The sequence below is a fragment of the Calidris pugnax genome, unplaced genomic scaffold (assembly GCF_001431845.1).
Source record: "Calidris pugnax isolate Ruff unplaced genomic scaffold, ASM143184v1 scaffold95, whole genome shotgun sequence".
Taxonomy (NCBI): Eukaryota; Metazoa; Chordata; class Aves; order Charadriiformes; family Scolopacidae; genus Calidris; species Calidris pugnax.
This window is the reverse complement of record NW_015090885.1, coordinates 4,083,299-4,104,655: the sequence shown is the minus strand read 5'-3', so window position 1 is coordinate 4,104,655 and position 21,357 is coordinate 4,083,299.

The window sequence follows — 21,357 nt, the reverse complement described above, 5'->3', positions numbered from 1 at the left end:
ATGAACTCCACAACTATTTTTTAAAATCTTTATAGGTTGCATATCTTTTCCCAAAACTCTGAAAAGTTGATCTTGACGAATCTAGATCTTGATAATTATTTTAAAATACAGTTTGGAAGTACCCTTACTGGATTGTAAAGACATTATAAATTATTTAGCCTACTTAAATATTAAATTTAAAATAAGATTACTTCAAAAACTATATATATTCTCGCTATATGTACTATCCTGTTAAAATGCAGTGCCCAAAAGAGTGTTGTAGTAAAGTTGAAATTCAGTCTGTTTCAGTAATCTTCTAATATTTATTGGAAGAAAAAGTGAAAAGTGTTTTTCTGCTCATTGCAAAATAAACAACCAAAATTACAGGTTCATAACTGTAACACTATCTATTACTTTGTGAGATGTCCACATTAAATAGCTTCTGAAAACCAACTATTTTCCTTCAGTGTGGCCCTAGTAGAGTGTTCGGATAGTCCACTCCCAGGAACCGTGAGTACAGAGAACTAGTATTTTAATTTAGAAAAAAAAAAAAGTAATGTAAGCAGAGTTCTAACTTGTGTCCTGGGATTTGGGGAGTTTCTGACTTTAACCTGAATTAGACCTGCTGAAATTCACCTTAACTTTTGGCAGAACAGGTAAGTTAGGAGGATGGATTTTGTTAGTCCTTCAACTAGAAGAGTTCAATTATAATTCAAGGTATATAATTCAATTAAAAAGCCCTGCTTACCTGTCTTTACACATTCAGATAAAAAATATAGTAGCATAAGACCTTTCTGATGGCAACAGTAAAAAGTATCTGATGTGGGATACTCTACTGTTTAGAAGTTCTTTATCTTCTTTAGGTTGTTGGTTGCAGAGCATTTGGAGGCTTCTCTCCAGACATACTGCATTTTTGAGTCAATATGACATGTCTAAGATTTTCCCTTGTATATAACACCCTTCCGTATACAATAAATGGCCTAGGCACTGATACGTGAAAATATCCCCATTCCGAACAACTCTTAAAGTATTTGCTTAATGTTCTGCATAGGAGTGGAGTCAAGCATATGCTTATGAGCTTTCAGAATTCAGGCTCAGTACCTAGCCTAATACCTGAAAGAATAAAACTCCATGTGTCATTAACCTTCCTATCCTGCTCCCATAAAAAAGAAGATCTAACTGATCAATTTAAGTTGTGGTGACTGGAAAAAGGTATAGGATTAGAAATGAAGCCAACAGCAAGTTTAATGTTTGAGACTCCATGTAAATCATACAGGGTTTTAGCAGAGTTATGATACATGCTGTCAGAGAGATTGTAACAGTCATACTTTCAATAGAGGGCTGAAGTATACTGTTTAGGTAGCTGTTATATCCCCTTTATTAAAAGAAGTAATATGAGCAATTTCCGATTCTTTAAGAAGTGTTAGAATGCAGAAATAGGGATATTGATTTAGAAGGCAGAAGTTTTCACAAGAACGTCAGTTATTTTAATCTGTGAAAAATATATAGCCTGCCTCAAGCAGTCATATAGAGCTGAATTAGACGTCTTTGAGCAAGTTACTAAAGAATATGATTTCAGATGTAGTACAGAGCTATGGAGATAGTAGTTTTAGCTTTAATCTCTTTTTCTTGCATTAGTTTGTACTACCATCTTGCCCAAATCAAATTAAGATAAATTTAAACTAGGAAAAGTAATTCAACAGCTGCACCTTTTGTTTTAAGCTCAGCAATGCATGACATAATATAAAAAAAGTCCAAAATGTGACTTGATTTTATCAGAATTCATAAAGTAGGATATTGTCTTTTAATAACTATATTGAAAACAATTAAGTAAATGTCTTTATAGACTAATTAAAATATCTGTCTTTGAGAGTTTTTTCATTTTTTTTTCCTTTTGAACTAATTTCAGAAGTAACTCATTTTTTAAAAAAGATTTTTTCCTAATTTCCTATTAGTAATAATGTATAATGTATACAGTGTGCTACTTAAAATGGTATTTTAAACATTTATGTACTTAATTCCTTATTCTTTTTCTGTTTTTTGTTCTGCAATCTATATATTTATGAAATTCTACCTTTCTCTGCCTAATATAAAAGCCCTCTCCATCTCACTCATGTTTTCTACTTTTCCTCAAATCTTTTTCCCTGTTCCAGTGCATCTTGGTGCTGTTATAAATTGCCACTGATGATAACTAGGGCTATCAAATATGGGAACATTATCTATTTCATAATGTTAACGATTGAAGGAGGTTTATCAGAGGAGATACCGGAAGTACACTCCCAGTGTTAAGCAAAGAATAAATGTAAGGCCAATAGATGCTAACCTATTTATAAGGTAGCACATAAGCATGTAATGTAATGTAAACATGTAACATGTATCTAATTCTTTCCTGTTCATCCATGAAAAAATCCCAGGAAGCTCAGAGCATCTTAAGCTATTGCTTTCACCACAAGTTTACAAGATTTGCCCATAGCTGCTCTCTAGCTTCAGCCTGGGCCTATCCTGACCTTTTTAGTTGTCTCACTTCCTTCAGTGACTTGATGATTCATTTTCATTTTAGAAATCTCTGTTCCTTTAGGAAATCTGACTACAAAAAGAAAAAACAACCACCCAAAAAATCATATGAGAAATTCAAGTAGCGCCTCCACGTTCTTTGTCTTCAAGGCTGCCATTTATTTGCAAGTGGACTTTTGCTTATCTTACTCAGGTAGGGAAAGCAATTAGACAAAAAAACAACTGTAATATTAATGTAACCAGATAGCACTTCTTTCTCGGTGTCAATGACAGTATTTCCTGATAGAGCATTGTTTGGTCCTTTAGTTCTCTTTGGTTTGAATTCATAAAATTGATGGCTTTATAGATTTGTTAGATGATTTAATGTCGTATTTTGCATGATAAAGACATCCTTTTTTATGCAATTACCCCAATATTAGGTCAATAACTTGCATACAGCAAAACCATGTTTTCCAGAAGGGCTTTTAAACTTGATTGGAAATCATCATGACAGGGAAAATCCATAATTTTGCATAGTAGCTTGTTCTGATGTGTAACTATTTCACCATCAATAGTATGTGCCTGAATCCTTATTTAAATGAGCATAATTTTAATATTCAACCATGGCTTCTTGGCATGACTCTTCACTACAGTAAAAAAATAGAGTTACCTATCATTTTTCCTCAGGAAGTATTTATGACCAAACAACAGCCTTTCAGTATTATCATCACATAAATGTATGAGACAACTTTCATTAGAAAGGCATATGTAAGGCATTTTTTTCACTTGTCATTTGTGTGACATGCATCTCTTGTTTTCAATGTCCATTTTGAAATCCAGGCATTTGCAATTGGCCACCATCTTTCATTGTCACTTTCATCACCATTATTTATGAAGGTAAAATTGCTGGATTAATTCTACTCATCATTCAACTGTTTATGCATTAAAAGATTGTGTTAGCTTTTCTTCAACCATTTTTGTTCTAATTTTTGAAGTAGTAAAATTTTGTTGAACTAGTTATCCCCTTTAAAATCTAACCCATTTTCAAAGTACTTAGTTCACAGAAAATAGCATCCTACACTGTAAATATGGTCTGTTTTTTTTTTTGTTTTGGCTTGTTTTTTAAGATCTATAAAAATAGCACACTTTCTTGACTGGGTTCATCATACAAACTAATTCACAGGCTAAAATAGTTGCTGCTAGGTACTATGTATCTGCCATAGAATGCTATAATCTGTTAGAATAGGAATTTATAATGTTCTTTCACACATTTATTCTAAGAATGTTTTGGAAAATCATTTCCCTTAATGGTTATTATAAGGAGATAACTGAAGATGAAATCCATCTTTTCTCTAATTCTTTTTTGGAGTTTAATTCTATTCTTAGATGTGTCTGTGTCTTTAGACAATGTTAATGAAGTGGAAATGTCTTTTGCATTTCAGTGGTTATACTAAAATTTGATCTAGTCACTACTACTGCTTCTATTCACTTCATGTAATGAACTTCTGAGCAATTGCATGTGGGAAAAACTATAGCAATATACCCAAGAAGAATCAGGGCATCTGGTCTGGAATCAACCACAGATGGGTATGTATGAACCTTGAGTGCTTTGTGTAATGCTGGAGAAGAAAGTGTGTCATATCCAGCTTTCCCAGACTTGTATTTCAGCCTTGTTATGACAGATAACAGCTCAACTACTAGAGGCAAATCTCTTTTGAGAAACACCCTTTATTAAATGCTACATAGAACACCAAAATCAACAAACTTTGTATCAGTGTTTGAAAATATACTGAAAATATCATTATGTTGCTTGGGGACTTTCCGAAAACAAAGGCTAAATGTGTACTTAAAGTAAATTTGTTAGACACTACAGCTCTGTCTTGCAGATCTAAATGTCATCTGTTTGATTTAAATCAGATTGGACTGACTGTATAGAATTGGTGGTTATGCCTATGCAAGTGACTACATCACAGCAAGAAGATTTTGTAATCACCACTCTTTTGTAAAGTGGTGGCAGAAGGCGGCTACTACATAATTTGCTAATAGCTCTCTCATATCAGTATCAAACATCTATAGCTTGAACTCTGTGCTTGTATGCATCAGTTTTCTGTCTTTCTGGATGTCTAGTTAGAGACACCAATTCACATCTATAATCCCTGGCATTTCCATATTTTTGTTTCTAAGTGTGTAGGTTCCTTTCCATCAAAATATCTGTCATCTTTATGATGGTAACTCCATCCTATAGCACAGTGTATTTGTATAGAACTACCAAACAAGACTTACATTGCAAAAGAAGAGGCCCTGAAGTGAACACAGTATGAAATTATGACCTTTTGCTGAAGATGAATTTTTGATGCCAAATTACAATCAGCTGAGATAACAATGTATACAGGTTTTCTATTTCACAAGTTCCACACCTTATTTAATTTGCAAATTACGGGTACTTAAAATAATGTTTTTTAAAAAAATATATATTTTCAATTCACAATATTGCACTGAATATCTGTAGATTTTTCTCTTTCTTTTAAAATACTGTCTTGTTTAGCAGTGTCATTCTGCCACAATGCCTGTACAATATTTTGTTTGGAATGGAATATAACACTTAGAGGCAGACTTCTAATACAAATTACAAAAAAAGCATTCTTTATTACATACTCCACTATTTCCTTTCAATTTTCTGTTTCAGTGCGTATTTATGCTTAGTTAGACAGATATCCAAATAAAGTAAAGAAAATAAAATAAGCAAGTACATAACAAAGCATATTCAAATAAATTCTTTGGAAAAATGTATTAGAGAGTCATAAGTTCAACGGTGTGTCCTAACTGAATTCTGATATCAGAGAAATATGAACCTAAAGTTCTTTGGATATACATGTGGGACTTGACCAGTTGTTTGATCTGCACAAGTAGGAGCTGCAGCAGTCGTCAGCTCAGTGAATGAAGAAAAATTCTGTTTCAGTGGAAACCAAATAATTATTTAATCAGAAAATGTCAACAGAAAAGAGAACTTAACATAATTTTTCTAAGCCTTCAGTAGTTTTAACACAAACATTTAGCTATTCCTTGTTATCATTTAATTCCTCAACTCTTTTTTTGGCTCATTTTTTTTTCATTTTTCTGGTATGGAATATACCTGTTGGAGGAAAAGAGAAGCAAAAGAGTATGCCATCAAATACAACAAATGAGATTGCAATGTTAATGAAACGCTTAGTCCAATACTTCATAATTTCAGTAGGAAAGCAATATATGTCTCTCTCTTCCAGGGTAACATATCAAAACAGTGGACATGTCAAGTCCTTCAGTATAAAAATCCATACACGGCTGTCATCCATAATAATTGCAGTGAGGCAGTACTGAAGCAACAGTCAATATCAACAGTCAGATAATAGCAGAAAAAAGTTGGGACTCCTGAATATGACAGTATGTTTGAGTAAATACTTAAGAATTGCTTGCATTTTTAAAAAGAGCTTTCATATGAGTGAAAAAAAAATAAATTAACTTCGGCACATTTGAAAGAGTTGGACATTTTGTAGAGATGAGCTGCAGACATGAATGTAAGATATGGTCTGTTCACATACATTTATGACTGAATTTAAATCTCCACTTCCTTGCATTCTGTGTAGGTGCTTAGTCCATTTCATAGTGAGTGTAAGTATGATTAAATTTGGTAGCATTTAACACCTGTTTTGCATAAAATAAAAGGTTTTCCAGATGGAAGAGATAGAAAATCAATCTGAAAGGCAAAATGATTCATTATTGGAATTAATTTACGGTGTTGTTTGATGTCACAGTTAAGCTAGTGGCTAAGAGCTGCTAGGAGTGATCCTGCTCTTCATTCCTCACCTCTGGCCACTCAGTTGTACCCCTCCCTGTGCTCCAACAACATCAGGCTTCAGAGCCTGCTGTCAAGATAGTAAACCAGGAGAAAGAAAATCATAGCTTTTTTAAAAAAAAAATCTTTCTTTAAATTTTTGGATCACCCATTTTCTTTTGGTGGCAGCTGGCTGCTAAATTGGCTAGCAAACTGTGTCCTTGGTCTGAATCAGTAATTATCTATCTGATCATACCAAAGATCATACCTCTCTTCAAATATGGTGTGTTTGCAACAGGGGAAACACACAAACCGTAAAAGCAAGCAAAATGCTTGCTCTTATGTAAACATAAATGCAGACTGTGAAGGTTTTGTTCAATACTATGAAAACTCCTTCTTTACACACAGATGTGCACGTTATCAATACCACACGCTACAGAGCTCACAAAGCTAAGTTTTTTCTGTGCGAAAAGGTCACTCTTCCAACTAGACTTTTCAAAATTTTACATCAGAATAAAAGACTTCACTCAGATCCAAAGAAAATGGCTATATAATGAATATTTTCAATTAATTGCTATATTTGGCGTTTGGCTGGCTGCAGGCTGTTTATCCTGAAACAAGGCATAAAATTAATGATTGATAAAAGAAAATTGGTTGAAATTGATTTAGAACAATTTTAGAGGAAGGAATAAATATTTCTATCTAAAACTAAGTACCCCAAACACACTACAATATTATGATTATATCAAAAGAAAAGTTAATTGGTGCAAAGGTATTAATAGTAATTCAGGTGTAAGAAATCAGGAAAGGAAGGAAGGCAGGAGACTCGCATGGCTGAGTTAGGACCTGCTGGTCAAATTGAAGGACAAGAAGGAGATGCACAGGCAGTGGAAGGAGGGACAGGTATCCTGGGAAGAGTATAGAGATGCTGCCTGGTTGTGTAGGAACGGGGTCAAGAAGGGCAAGACACAGTTGGAGCTGAACTTGGCACGGGACAAAAAGAATAATGAAAAGGACTTCTATAGGTATGTCAGCCAGATAAGGAAGGTCAAAGAAAGCATACCTTCCGCAATGAGCAAGACTGGCAAGCTGGTAACAACGGACAAGGAGAAGGCCACTGTACTCAACAACATTTTTGCCTCAGTCTCTGCTGGCAATCTTCTCCCCACACCTCTAGAGTGGAGGGACCTCAAGGCAGGGACTGGGGGAGCAAAGTCTCTCCCACTGTAAGAGAAAATCAGATTTGTGACTACCTGAGGAACCTGAACATGTAAAATTCTATGGGACCTGATGAGATGCATCCCAGAGTCCTGAGGCAACTGGCTGATATAGTTGCCAAGCCAAACTCCATGATATTCAAAAAGTCATGCCAGTCAGATGAAGTCTGCAGTGACTGGAAAGGGGGAAACATTGCACCCATTTCCCATTTTTTAAAACGGAGGGCCCTGGGAACTATCTGTCTGTCAGCCTCACCTCTGTGCCTGGGAAGATCATGGAACAGATCCTCCTTGAAGCTATGCTAAGGCACATGGAAGACAGGGAGGTGATTCAAGACATCCAGAATGGCTTCACCAGGGGAAGTCCTGCCTGACCAGCCTAGTGGCCTTCTATGGTGGAGTGCCTGCATCAGTGAACAAGGGAAGACCAATGGATGTGATTTACCTGCATCTCTCTAAGGCCTTTGACACAGCATCCTGCTCTCTAAATTGGAGAGATATGGATTTGATGAGTGGACTGTCTGGTGGATGAGGAATTGGTTGAATGGTTGCATCCAGAGGGTAGTGGTCAACAGCTCAATGTCCAGATGGAGACTGGTGACAAGTGGTGTCCCTCAGGGATCCATATTGGGATGAGCAATGTTTAACATCTTCATCAATGACATAGACAGTGGGATAAAGTGCACCCTCAGTAAGTCTGCAGATGACACCAAGCTGTGCGGTGTGGCTGACGTGCCTGAGGGACAGGAGAGAGACTTAGACAGACTTGAGAAGTGGGCCTCATGAGGCTCAACAAGGCCAAGTGCAGGGTCCTACACATGGGTCAGGGCAACCAGTACAGGCTGGGGGATGAAGGCATTGTGAGTAGCCCTACCAAGATGAACTTGGCGGTACTGGTGGATGAAAAGCTGGACATGGGCTGACAGTGTGAGCTCACAGCCCAGAAAGCCCACCACATACTGGGCTGCACCAAAAGCAGCGTGGCCAGCAGGTCAAGGGAGGTGATTTTTCTCTTCTGCTCCACTCTCATGAGACCCCACCTGGAGTACTGCGTCCTGGAGTCCTCAACCCAGGAAGGACATGGACTTGTTGGAGTGAGTCCAGAGAAGGGCCACAAAAATGATGAGAGGGCTGGGGTACCCCTCCTCTGAAGACAACTGAGGGAGTTGGGGTCGTTCAGCCTGGAGGAGAGAAGACTCTGGGAAGACCTTATAGCAGCCATTCAGTCCCTAAAGGGGGCTTACAGGAGAGATTGAAAGGGACTCTTTATGAGGCAATGTAGTGATAGGATGAAGGGTAATGGTTTTAAACTAAAAGAGGGGAGATTTAGACTAGATTTAGATATAAGGAAGAAATTTTTTACAGTGAGTGTGGTGGAACACCAGAAGAGGTTACCCAGCGAGATGGTAGGTGCCCCATCCCTGGAAACATTCAAAGTCAGGTTAGGTGAGGATCTAAGCATCCTGATCTAATTTAAGATGTCCCTGCTTATTGCAATGGGGTTTGACTAGATAACCTTTAAAGGTCCCTTCCAACTCAAACTATTCTATGATTCTTTGATATGGATGAAAAACTCTGGGAAATTTCTTCTCAAAAGGTAACATAGCTTCTTATCCCTCAAAGGTTGTTTTAAATGTTTTATATTGTGTATATGTCATTGACATCAATAGACATTAAATTTTGCAGGTGTGAGTTTGGGCCTGTATTTTTTAAATAAGAGGCTAAGAAACTACTGTAATGCACAAAGTGAAGTAATACAAAAATATGGATTGTGCAGTTTGTTTTTTTAATATGGTGCAAGAATGATGGAAGATGAGCCAGTATTTGAAATTTTATGTCATTCAGTGTATTTTACAAGATCTGGAATGTAATGAATAGAAAATGTGATAACATTTTAGATAAGTGAAACTAGAAGAAATTTGGAGTAGTATTAGAAAAATCACTGGCAAACTGAAATGTTAACTGAAAAAAATAGTAGAATTATTTTTGATAAATGCATGAAAATGCCCAACAGCAGGAATAATTTGGTCTACTCGTACAAGCTTTTGCATTACAACAATATCTTAGGGCCACTGAGTGGAAAAAAAAAACAAACAGATGAGGGAATCTTTGCATTCAGTTCAGTAAAAAACTCTCCTTGATGTATGGTGATGATATAGCATAAATCAAAATAAATATACGAGAGCATCAGGATGCTTTAAAAAATAACATAGAGAATAACAATTAATATTATAATTCTATCATGCACTCATGGAATGTAGACATGATGTTGTATTCTGTTCCAGTTTCTCTACTTCAAAATAAAGATGGTTTCAAGATAGATTACAAGAAATCTGGTCACACTTCTTTGTAAGCAGAGGGTGAAAAGATTACCTCAAAGGGATGATTAGGACAAGAATTGGCATAAAAAAAGAATGACTGCAAAAAGATGTTGTTATTTTCTAAACTGTGTTATTGTTTCAACATTAAATTAAAACTAAGAAATTCAACATTTGTTCCTTTAAAAGCATTGCTGTTTTTTTCCACTATTTACTGAATTTTCTAGTTGCTCTTTCATTCCAAATGTTTCTTTAAGTTAATTTATTTCCCTCTGTACCTTTTTGCAACATAAGTTCTTCTATTTGTTGCTGGTTTTATTTTTTAATCTTTGCCATAAAATTAAGCCTTTTTTATGTATTCACCATAGGTTTTATTTTTAATTTACCTTAGGTGTATTTACTCTTAGCCATTTTCTGTACAATTTTGTTTTGCTGTTGAGCTTTTAAGTCTTCTCTCAGTGCTTTGTGAAAATCTTTTGCTATCTTCTGCTCATTTATGATTTTTGTTTGCTTGTTTTTAAATAATTGTCAGTGTGGCTTTAAAATCACACAAATACTACAAGCAATGATAAACTTAATTTTAATGTTAAAAGAATCAAATATGGTTTTGAAACGCATTTCAGTTTTCACACATAGTGAATTTCTCATATTTGTGCTGAGTTAAAATACAGAAGGATCAACTTTCAAGGAAAATAATGGAACGACTTGTTCTGGATGTCATCTCCAAACATATTGAAGACAAGTTATTGGAAGGGTATTATTTACCAAGGGTAAATCATGCTTGACCAATTTAATAGCCTTCTATGATGTTATAACTAGATGGCTGGATGAGGGGAGAGCAGCAGATGTCATCTACCTTGACTTCAGCAAGGTTTTTGACACTGTCTCCCACAACATCCTCATTAGAAAATGAAGGAAGTGTGGGCTAGATGGGGGGGCAGTGAGGTGGATTGAGTCCTGGATGTGTGACAGAACTCAGAGGGTTGTCATTAATGGAGCAGGGTCAAGTTGGAGGCCTGTAACCAGCGGTGTCCCCCAGGGGTCAATACTCGGCCCAATCCTGTTCAACATATTCATAAATGACCTGGACGAGGGGACAGAGTGTATCCTCAGTAAGTTCGCTGATGATATCAAACTGGGAGGTCTGGCCGACACTCCAGAGGGCTGTGCTGCCATCCAGCGTGACCTCGACAGACTGGAGAGCTGGGCAGAGAAGAACATAATGAGATTCAACAAGGGCAAATGTAAGGTCCTGCACCTGGAGAGGAAGAACCCCAGGCACCAGTATAGGTAAGGGGTGGATCTTCTGGGAAGCACTACTGAGGAAAAGGATCTGGGAGTCCTGGGGGACGGCAGGATCTCCATGAGCCAGTAATGTGCCCTTGTCGCCAAGAGGGCCAATGGAATCATGGACTGCATAAGGAGAAGTGTGGCCAGCAGGTTGAAGGAGGTCATTCTCCCCCTCTACTCTGCACTGGTGAGGCCACAACTGGAATACTGTGTCCAGTTCTGTGCTCCCCAGTCCAAGAGAGACAGGGAACTACTGGAGAGAGTCCAACATAGGGCAACCAAGATGATTATGGGATTAGAGCACTTCCCTTACGAGGAAAGGCTAAAGAGCTGGGGCTCTTTAGCCTCGAGAAGAGAAGACTGAGGCGAGACCTCATCTATGTTTACAAGTTCCTAAAGGGTGGGTTGAAGGATGGTGGAGCCAGACTCTTTTCAGTGGTTGCCAGCGATAGGACAAGGGGCAACGGGCATAATCTGGAACATAGGAATTTCCACTCAAATATGAGGAAGAACTTCTTTACGGTGAGGGTGACAGAGCCCTGGAACAGGCTGCCCAGGGAGGTCGTGGAGTCCCCTTCTCTGGAGATTTTCAAGGTCCGCCTGGATGCAGTCCTGAGTGATGTGCTCTGGGCAATCCTGCTTAGCAGGGGAGTTGAACTAGATAATCTCTAGAGGTCCCTTCCAACTCTGTCAAATCCATGAATCTGTGAATCCGTATTGATTGTCACCATCAGTTGTCACATATTTTTAACTTGTCACAGTGTAGATATAATAAATGGCTGTTCTCTGTTTTCTTTTCCTTTGTTCATAATTCAGGCAAAATATTTGGGATATGATATTTCAAGCACGGAGACAGTTTAAAAAATGTGCATAACTAATTCTGACACATACTTTTTAAGAACTCACCTGCCATGCCAGGTATGTAAGTATTAAGGGAACAACCATGAGGAAAATTACTGATATGAAAATTGTCTGTATTTTAATTTTTTTCAGTGATCTGTAAAGATAAAATTTTTTGCAGTAAACACAAACGTCAATTACCAGATTTGAATTTTGGAGTTCCTTTGTTTTCACGCAGGAGAGGTTGGGTGTAATAAGCACTAAATTTAGTGACCTTTTAAAGACATGAAATCAAACTTGTTTTCCAATAGATTTATAGTATCAGTATCAATATTACCTGGTATTTTTCTACAGAGTGGGAGAACAGACATACAGGCATTGAGAACTGGCTTGTACATATGCAAAGACAGAACAGAACAGAAATGGAAAGCAAAGAATTCTCCCCAGTTGAGTAAGAGGCATGAGCTGCCTTCTTGGAACACCCACGCCACAAAATTCCAAACACTTTGGGTACCTGCTTTATCCATTTCACTTTCTTTGAAGGAAGGACTAATTGTGATCTTGCACTAACACTGAAATGCCAACTCCCTTTCTTTCTAAATGCATGGATATGTTGTCATTAATTTGTATTAATGTCAAAGATAGAAAAATCAAGGTTTGGCAACAATCAGATTGAGCTGGTATATAGTGTCCTGGAGCCATTCTGGTAATAAACCAGTGACACTGCTGTTACAAGTAAGTACAGCTAGCAGTGGTTAGCAGAGTATTGTGTCTGGGTTAGGTCTTGGCTTGGTTGTTTTGGAGCATCTCTCCTGATACTTGGCTCAGGATTTTTATTTTTTTTAAACATTACATAAAAGCATCTTTTCTTATTTTTACTTTTTCTTTTTATTTCCCCCCAGACTTTTTTTGCAGTTTTTTTTTCTATAGGTAACATGACAAAGATCCCATTTGGTTTGATTTGTCAGGGCAAATATGTAAGTTCATGACTTGAAGCTATTTTCTGCTCATTTTTTTGAGGTCAATGTCATGTTTATTGCTGTTTCTTCTAAGATGAGGTGTAGATTTAACTTGTGAAGATGGGATTCTTAAGTGGAGAATCTTGATATTAGTTGGACACTAATTTTCTGATGTCCTTTAAATATTTTACAGAGGATTTCTTTAGGTGATTACATGGCGCAAGAAATATCAGCACATTTTGCTGGGAAAATTCTGATATTTCCTACCTTGATTTTTTTTGGTAATAAATACTTTGCAGTATAGCAAGTACAGTCTACTCTCTGTAGAAACTAAAAATGAAGAAAACTTGGAAATTGGAACAGATAGGTTAAAAAAGTTAACACATAATTTATTAATTAATATTTCAAACAAGATCCACGTGATGGGGTGACTCAGATCCAGTGCAATCGATATTCACAAAGTTAATTTTTCCATATATGAATTGGTAAAACTTGCTGGTTTATACTAATGAAGGACCTGAGAAACTCATTCTTTTCAGGGGACCAAGTCCCAGACCCTTGTTCAACATTAGCTATATTGGGACATAATTAATAAAATAAATAAATATAGGATTCCAGTTATGCACTTTACTGAGGTATTGAGAGTAAACTATACTCAGAAATACAAATTCAATTAAACACCACAATACACAATTTGTTAAGCATAAGAGATTTTACATACTCTCATCAGCAAAAGGTTAACAAAGGTACAGTGATAAGCTTTTATTACAAAAACTCATTGTCCCTGTGAAAAACTGCATTCTACAGAATATTCCTGTGTGACCTGTGGTAATAGAGCACAATGTAATCCAGTTTCTCAGGATGTAGTTTGACTCTTCTGTTATCTGGAAATGTCTCATAAAACTGTTCCTTATTGGCTGTCCACAGCAGCTGCTAACATGTTGGTCTTTTCCAATAGCAGTACTGTCTCCTGGAGGTTGTATGAAATTCACTGAACCGGCTTGAAGGATTCTTATTTGAAATCTGAACAAAATATGGGAATATTTATGTTTTGTGCTGCTGCAGGAAAAAATAAGAACACTGAAAAATAAGTTGCAAAGAGGTAATGGATATGTTGTCTAATCCATTCCAGGAAGGTTTTTTTTAAAGGATCTGCTCTGACATTACTTACCATGTACAGTCCTAGAGAATCAGGAAATAGGCAGGGCAAATCTTAACAATAGTGTCCTTTAGTCACACAAAGGATGACTCTCAGTATTTTATTCACATTAGATTAATGTTCCCTGTCTTAGGGAACAATCTAATTGAAGACAAGCAAAATAGCTGTAATGACTTACAATAAAAGAAGAAAAAATGAGAGCAATAGGGAACACAAGGAATAAATGCTTGTTTCTTCACCTAACTACATGTTTCTTTATCAACATGGATATATCATCTTTAAAGGCAATAATACATTGAGTCACATATCTCCTTTGTAAGTAAATTACATTTAAAGAATATTATTCTCTGAAATCAGTGTATCTTGTCTTCTTATGCCTTAGACAATTCAGTGAAAATTATTCATGGGCAAAAGGGCTTTGTTTAATGGTTGGAGAATTCTCTTCAGTTTATAATGAACAACCTAGACAATGTATTGGTGGGCTAGTGAGCAATCTTATCAAGTCCACTGTAACCAAATAAAGTATTTAGACCAGTTAATTAAAATAAGTCATTAAAGGTGTATGCTTGCAACAAGCAATTATTGAATAGAAAATAGCCTTAAAATGTAATTAAGTTGAACTATTTCTCTCTGTTTAACGAGATTAATTTATGTCTCCATGCTGTATAATGTAACATAAAGATTTGTAATTTGACACAGTATTTTAAGACACAATTTTCATCTCGAATTTCTAATTATAACCGAATTTCAATTTTCCATTAAATTTATTATAAGAATAAATGAAATCCCATTTCTTTAGCTATGATTTAATAATTTTTGTTTTGCCAGTGGATGCTGTAGACAAGGTGATTTTATCACTGTTAGAAAGTGAAATCTGAAACTTAGTTTTTCAGTATGAACAAAGCTAATGCTGAATCTGTAAGATACTAACACTGAACATCAGAGGCATTTTAATTTTGAAAATATTGACCTCATGTAATGAATTATGCAAGTTATGCAATTTTCTGCAATATTTGTAATTTGCTGTTGTATAACTTTGGTATGATTCTTGATGAAACTCTTAGAAAAGTTTGAAACAGGTTTAGAGGTTACTGCCACTGAGCCCTTAAGATTCTGTTGGTGTGTGCAGTGTTAGGATTATTGGGTGTGGGGGATATTGTTTTTTCATATAATGGCACTGGTTTACTCCAGAAAACCACCAATGCTCCTCTCTCCTCACTTAACTCAACAAAGCAGATCAACAAATAAATGAATAAATAAATAAAAATACTTGTGTGACCATGAGAGAGGGGAGTTCAAGATCCTCAGGGTGGTGAGGAGGGTGCACAGTAAACTTGCTACTCTGGACTTTAGGAGAGCACACTTTTGGCTCTTCAGGGACCTGCTTGGCAGAGCACCATGGGGTTAAGCCCTGGAGGGAAGAAGACACAAAAAAACTGGCTAATATCTAAGGACTATCTCCTCCAAGCTCAGGAGTAATGAATCCTGACAAAGAAGAAGCCAGGCAAAAATGCCAGGAGGCCTACATGGATGCACAAGATGCTGCCAGACAACCTCTAACAGAAAAAGGAAGCCTACAGAGGGTAGAATCAGGAACAGGTAGCCTGCAAGGAATATTCAGAGACGTTGTCTGAGCAGCCAGGGATCAGGTAGGAAAGCTAAAGTCCTGATAGAGTTAAATGTGACCAGGGACATCAAGGGCAATAAGCAAAGGTTCTATAGGTATATCAATAATCAAAGAAAGACTAGGGAAAATGTGGTCCCTCTCTTGAAGGAAATAGGAGAAATGGTCCACCTGGGACATGGACCAGGCTGAGGTACGTAATGAATTTTTTGCTTCAGTCTTCATCAAGGGCTCTAGACACACCACCAAAGTTGCAGAAGGCAAAAGTAGGGACTGAGAGAATGAGAAATCTCCCACTGCAGGAGAAGACCAAGTCTGAGACCAGCTAAGGAACCTGAAGGTGCACAAGTCCATGGGACCTGATGAGATACATCTGCAGGTCCTGAGAAAACTGACAGGTGGCAGTCCGGCGAAGTTCCCTCTGGAAAAGAGGAAAGATAACCCTCATTTTTAAAAAGGGAAAAAAGGAGGACCCAGGGAACTACAGGCCAGTCAGTCTCACCTCTGTGCCTGGCAAGCTCATGGAGCAGATCTTCCTGGAAAATCTGCTAAGGCATATGGAAAATAAAGACATGACTGGTGACAGACAATGTGGCTTTACCAAGGGCAAATTATGTCTGACGAATTTAGTGGAGTTCTATGGTGGATAAGGGAAGAGTAACTATCATCTGCTTGGATTTGTGCAAAGCATTTGACACTGTCCGGCATGACATCCTGGTCCCTAAATTGGAGAGATATGGACTTCACAGATGTACCACTAAGTGGATAAGGAATTGACTGGATGGCCACACTCACGGAGTTGCGGTAAATGGCTCGATGTCCAAGTGGAAACCGGTGATGAGTGGCATTCCTCATGAATTGGTACTGGGAACCATACTATTTAACAAATAATGGAACGACTTGTTCTGGATGTCATCTCCAAACATATTGAAGACAAGTTATTGGAAGGGTATTATTTACCAAGGGTAAATCATGCTTGACCAATTTAATAGCCTTCTATGATGTTATAACTAGATGGCTGGATGAGGGGAGAGCAGCAGATGTCATCTACCTTGACTTCAGCAAGGTTTTTGACACTGTCTCCCACAACATCCTCATTAGAAAATGAAGGAAGTGTGGGCTAGATGGGGGGGCAGTGAGGTGGATTGAGTCCTGGATGTGTGACAGAACTCAGAGGGTTGTCATTAATGGAGCAGGGTCAAGTTGGAGGCCTGTAACCAGCGGTGTCCCCCAGGGGTCAATACTCGGCCCAATCCTGTTCAACATATTCATAAATGACCTGGACGAGGGGACAGAGTGTATCCTCAGTAAGTTCGCTGATGATATCAAACTGGGAGGTCTGGCCGACACTCCAGAGGGCTGTGCTGCCATCCAGCGTGACCTCGACAGACTGGAGAGCTGGGCAGAGAAGAACATAATGAGATTCAACAAGGGCAAATGTAAGGTCCTGCACCTGGAGAGGAAGAACCCCAGGCACCAGTATAGGTAAGGGGTGGATCTTCTGGGAAGCACTACTGAGGAAAAGGATCTGGGAGTCCTGGGGGACGGCAGGATCTCCATGAGCCAGTAATGTGCCCTTGTCGCCAAGAGGGCCAATGGAATCATGGACTGCATAAGGAGAAGTGTGGCCAGCAGGTTGAAGGAGGTCATTCTCCCCCTCTACTCTGCACTGGTGAGGCCACAACTGGAATACTGTGTCCAGTTCTGTGCTCCCCAGTCCAAGAGAGACAGGGAACTACTGGAGAGAGTCCAACATAGGGCAACCAAGATGATTATGGGATTAGAGCACTTCCCTTACGAGGAAAGGCTAAAGAGCTGGGGCTCTTTAGCCTCGAGAAGAGAAGACTGAGGCGAGACCTCATCTATGTTTACAAGTTCCTAAAGGGTGGGTTGAAGGATGGTGGAGCCAGACTCTTTTCAGTGGTTGCCAGCGATAGGACAAGGGGCAACGGGCATAATCTGGAACATAGGAATTTCCACTCAAATATGAGGAAGAACTTCTTTACGGTGAGGGTGACAGAGCCCTGGAACAGGCTGCCCAGGGAGGTCGTGGAGTCCCCTTCTCTGGAGATTTTCAAGGTCCGCCTGGATGCAGTCCTGAGTGATGTGCTCTGGGCAATCCTGCTTAGCAGGGGAGTTGAACTAGATAATCTCTAGAGGTCCCTTCCAACTCTGTCAAATCCATGAATCTGTGAATCCGTATTGATTGTCACCATCAGTTGTCACATATTTTTAACTTGTCACAGTGTAGATATAATAAATGGCTGTTCTCTGTTTTCTTTTCCTTTGTTCATAATTCAGGCAAAATATTTGGGATATGATATTTCAAGCACGGAGACAGTTTAAAAAATGTGCATAACTAATTCTGACACATACTTTTTAAGAACTCACCTGCCATGCCAGGTATGTAAGTATTAAGGGAACAACCATGAGGAAAATTACTGATATGAAAATTGTCTGTATTTTAATTTTTTTCAGTGATCTGTAAAGATAAAATTTTTTGCAGTAAACACAAACGTCAATTACCAGATTTGAATTTTGGAGTTCCTTTGTTTTCACGCAGGAGAGGTTGGGTGTAATAAGCACTAAATTTAGTGACCTTTTAAAGACATGAAATCAAACTTGTTTTCCAATAGATTTATAGTATCAGTATCAATATTACCTGGTATTTTTCTACAGAGTGGGAGAACAGACATACAGGCATTGAGAACTGGCTTGTACATATGCAAAGACAGAACAGAACAGAAATGGAAAGCAAAGAATTCTCCCCAGTTGAGTAAGAGGCATGAGCTGCCTTCTTGGAACACCCACGCCACAAAATTCCAAACACTTTGGGTACCTGCTTTATCCATTTCACTTTCTTTGAAGGAAGGACTAATTGTGATCTTGCACTAACACTGAAATGCCAACTCCCTTTCTTTCTAAATGCATGGATATGTTGTCATTAATTTGTATTAATGTCAAAGATAGAAAAATCAAGGTTTGGCAACAATCAGATTGAGCTGGTATATAGTGTCCTGGAGCCATTCTGGTAATAAACCAGTGACACTGCTGTTACAAGTAAGTACAGCTAGCAGTGGTTAGCAGAGTATTGTGTCTGGGTTAGGTCTTGGCTTGGTTGTTTTGGAGCATCTCTCCTGATACTTGGCTCAGGATTTTTATTTTTTTTAAACATTACATAAAAGCATCTTTTCTTATTTTTACTTTTTCTTTTTATTTCCCCCCAGACTTTTTTTGCAGTTTTTTTTTCTATAGGTAACATGACAAAGATCCCATTTGGTTTGATTTGTCAGGGCAAATATGTAAGTTCATGACTTGAAGCTATTTTCTGCTCATTTTTTTGAGGTCAATGTCATGTTTATTGCTGTTTCTTCTAAGATGAGGTGTAGATTTAACTTGTGAAGATGGGATTCTTAAGTGGAGAATCTTGATATTAGTTGGACACTAATTTTCTGATGTCCTTTAAATATTTTACAGAGGATTTCTTTAGGTGATTACATGGCGCAAGAAATATCAGCACATTTTGCTGGGAAAATTCTGATATTTCCTACCTTGATTTTTTTTGGTAATAAATACTTTGCAGTATAGCAAGTACAGTCTACTCTCTGTAGAAACTAAAAATGAAGAAAACTTGGAAATTGGAACAGATAGGTTAAAAAAGTTAACACATAATTTATTAATTAATATTTCAAACAAGATCCACGTGATGGGGTGACTCAGATCCAGTGCAATCGATATTCACAAAGTTAATTTTTCCATATATGAATTGGTAAAACTTGCTGGTTTATACTAATGAAGGACCTGAGAAACTCATTCTTTTCAGGGGACCAAGTCCCAGACCCTTGTTCAACATTAGCTATATTGGGACATAATTAATAAAATAAATAAATATAGGATTCCAGTTATGCACTTTACTGAGGTATTGAGAGTAAACTATACTCAGAAATACAAATTCAATTAAACACCACAATACACAATTTGTTAAGCATAAGAGATTTTACATACTCTCATCAGCAAAAGGTTAACAAAGGTACAGTGATAAGCTTTTATTACAAAAACTCATTGTCCCTGTGAAAAACTGCATTCTACAGAATATTCCTGTGTGACCTGTGGTAATAGAGCACAATGTAATCCAGTTTCTCAGGATGTAGTTTGACTCTTCTGTTATCTGGAAATGTCTCATAAAACTGTTCCTTATTGGCTGTCCACAGCAGCTGCTAACATGTTGGTCTTTTCCAATAGCAGTACTGTCTCCTGGAGGTTGTATGAAATTCACTGAACCGGCTTGAAGGATTCTTATTTGAAATCTGAACAAAATATGGGAATATTTATGTTTTGTGCTGCTGCAGGAAAAAATAAGAACACTGAAAAATAAGTTGCAAAGAGGTAATGGATATGTTGTCTAATCCATTCCAGGAAGGTTTTTTTTAAAGGATCTGCTCTGACATTACTTACCATGTACAGTCCTAGAGAATCAGGAAATAGGCAGGGCAAATCTTAACAATAGTGTCCTTTAGTCACACAAAGGATGACTCTCAGTATTTTATTCACATTAGATTAATGTTCCCTGTCTTAGGGAACAATCTAATTGAAGACAAGCAAAATAGCTGTAATGACTTACAATAAAAGAAGAAAAAATGAGAGCAATAGGGAACACAAGGAATAAATGCTTGTTTCTTCACCTAACTACATGTTTCTTTATCAACATGGATATATCATCTTTAAAGGCAATAATACATTGAGTCACATATCTCCTTTGTAAGTAAATTACATTTAAAGAATATTATTCTCTGAAATCAGTGTATCTTGTCTTCTTATGCCTTAGACAATTCAGTGAAAATTATTCATGGGCAAAAGGGCTTTGTTTAATGGTTGGAGAATTCTCTTCAGTTTATAATGAACAACCTAGACAATGTATTGGTGGGCTAGTGAGCAATCTTATCAAGTCCACTGTAACCAAATAAAGTATTTAGACCAGTTAATTAAAATAAGTCATTAAAGGTGTATGCTTGCAACAAGCAATTATTGAATAGAAAATAGCCTTAAAATGTAATTAAGTTGAACTATTTCTCTCTGTTTAACGAGATTAATTTATGTCTCCATGCTGTATAATGTAACATAAAGATTTGTAATTTGACACAGTATTTTAAGACACAATTTTCATCTCGAATTTCTAATTATAACCGAATTTCAATTTTCCATTAAATTTATTATAAGAATAAATGAAATCCCATTTCTTTAGCTATGATTTAATAATTTTTGTTTTGCCAGTGGATGCTGTAGACAAGGTGATTTTATCACTGTTAGAAAGTGAAATCTGAAACTTAGTTTTTCAGTATGAACAAAGCTAATGCTGAATCTGTAAGATACTAACACTGAACATCAGAGGCATTTTAATTTTGAAAATATTGACCTCATGTAATGAATTATGCAAGTTATGCAATTTTCTGCAATATTTGTAATTTGCTGTTGTATAACTTTGGTATGATTCTTGATGAAACTCTTAGAAAAGTTTGAAACAGGTTTAGAGGTTACTGCCACTGAGCCCTTAAGATTCTGTTGGTGTGTGCAGTGTTAGGATTATTGGGTGTGGGGGATATTGTTTTTTCATATAATGGCACTGGTTTACTCCAGAAAACCACCAATGCTCCTCTCTCCTCACTTAAC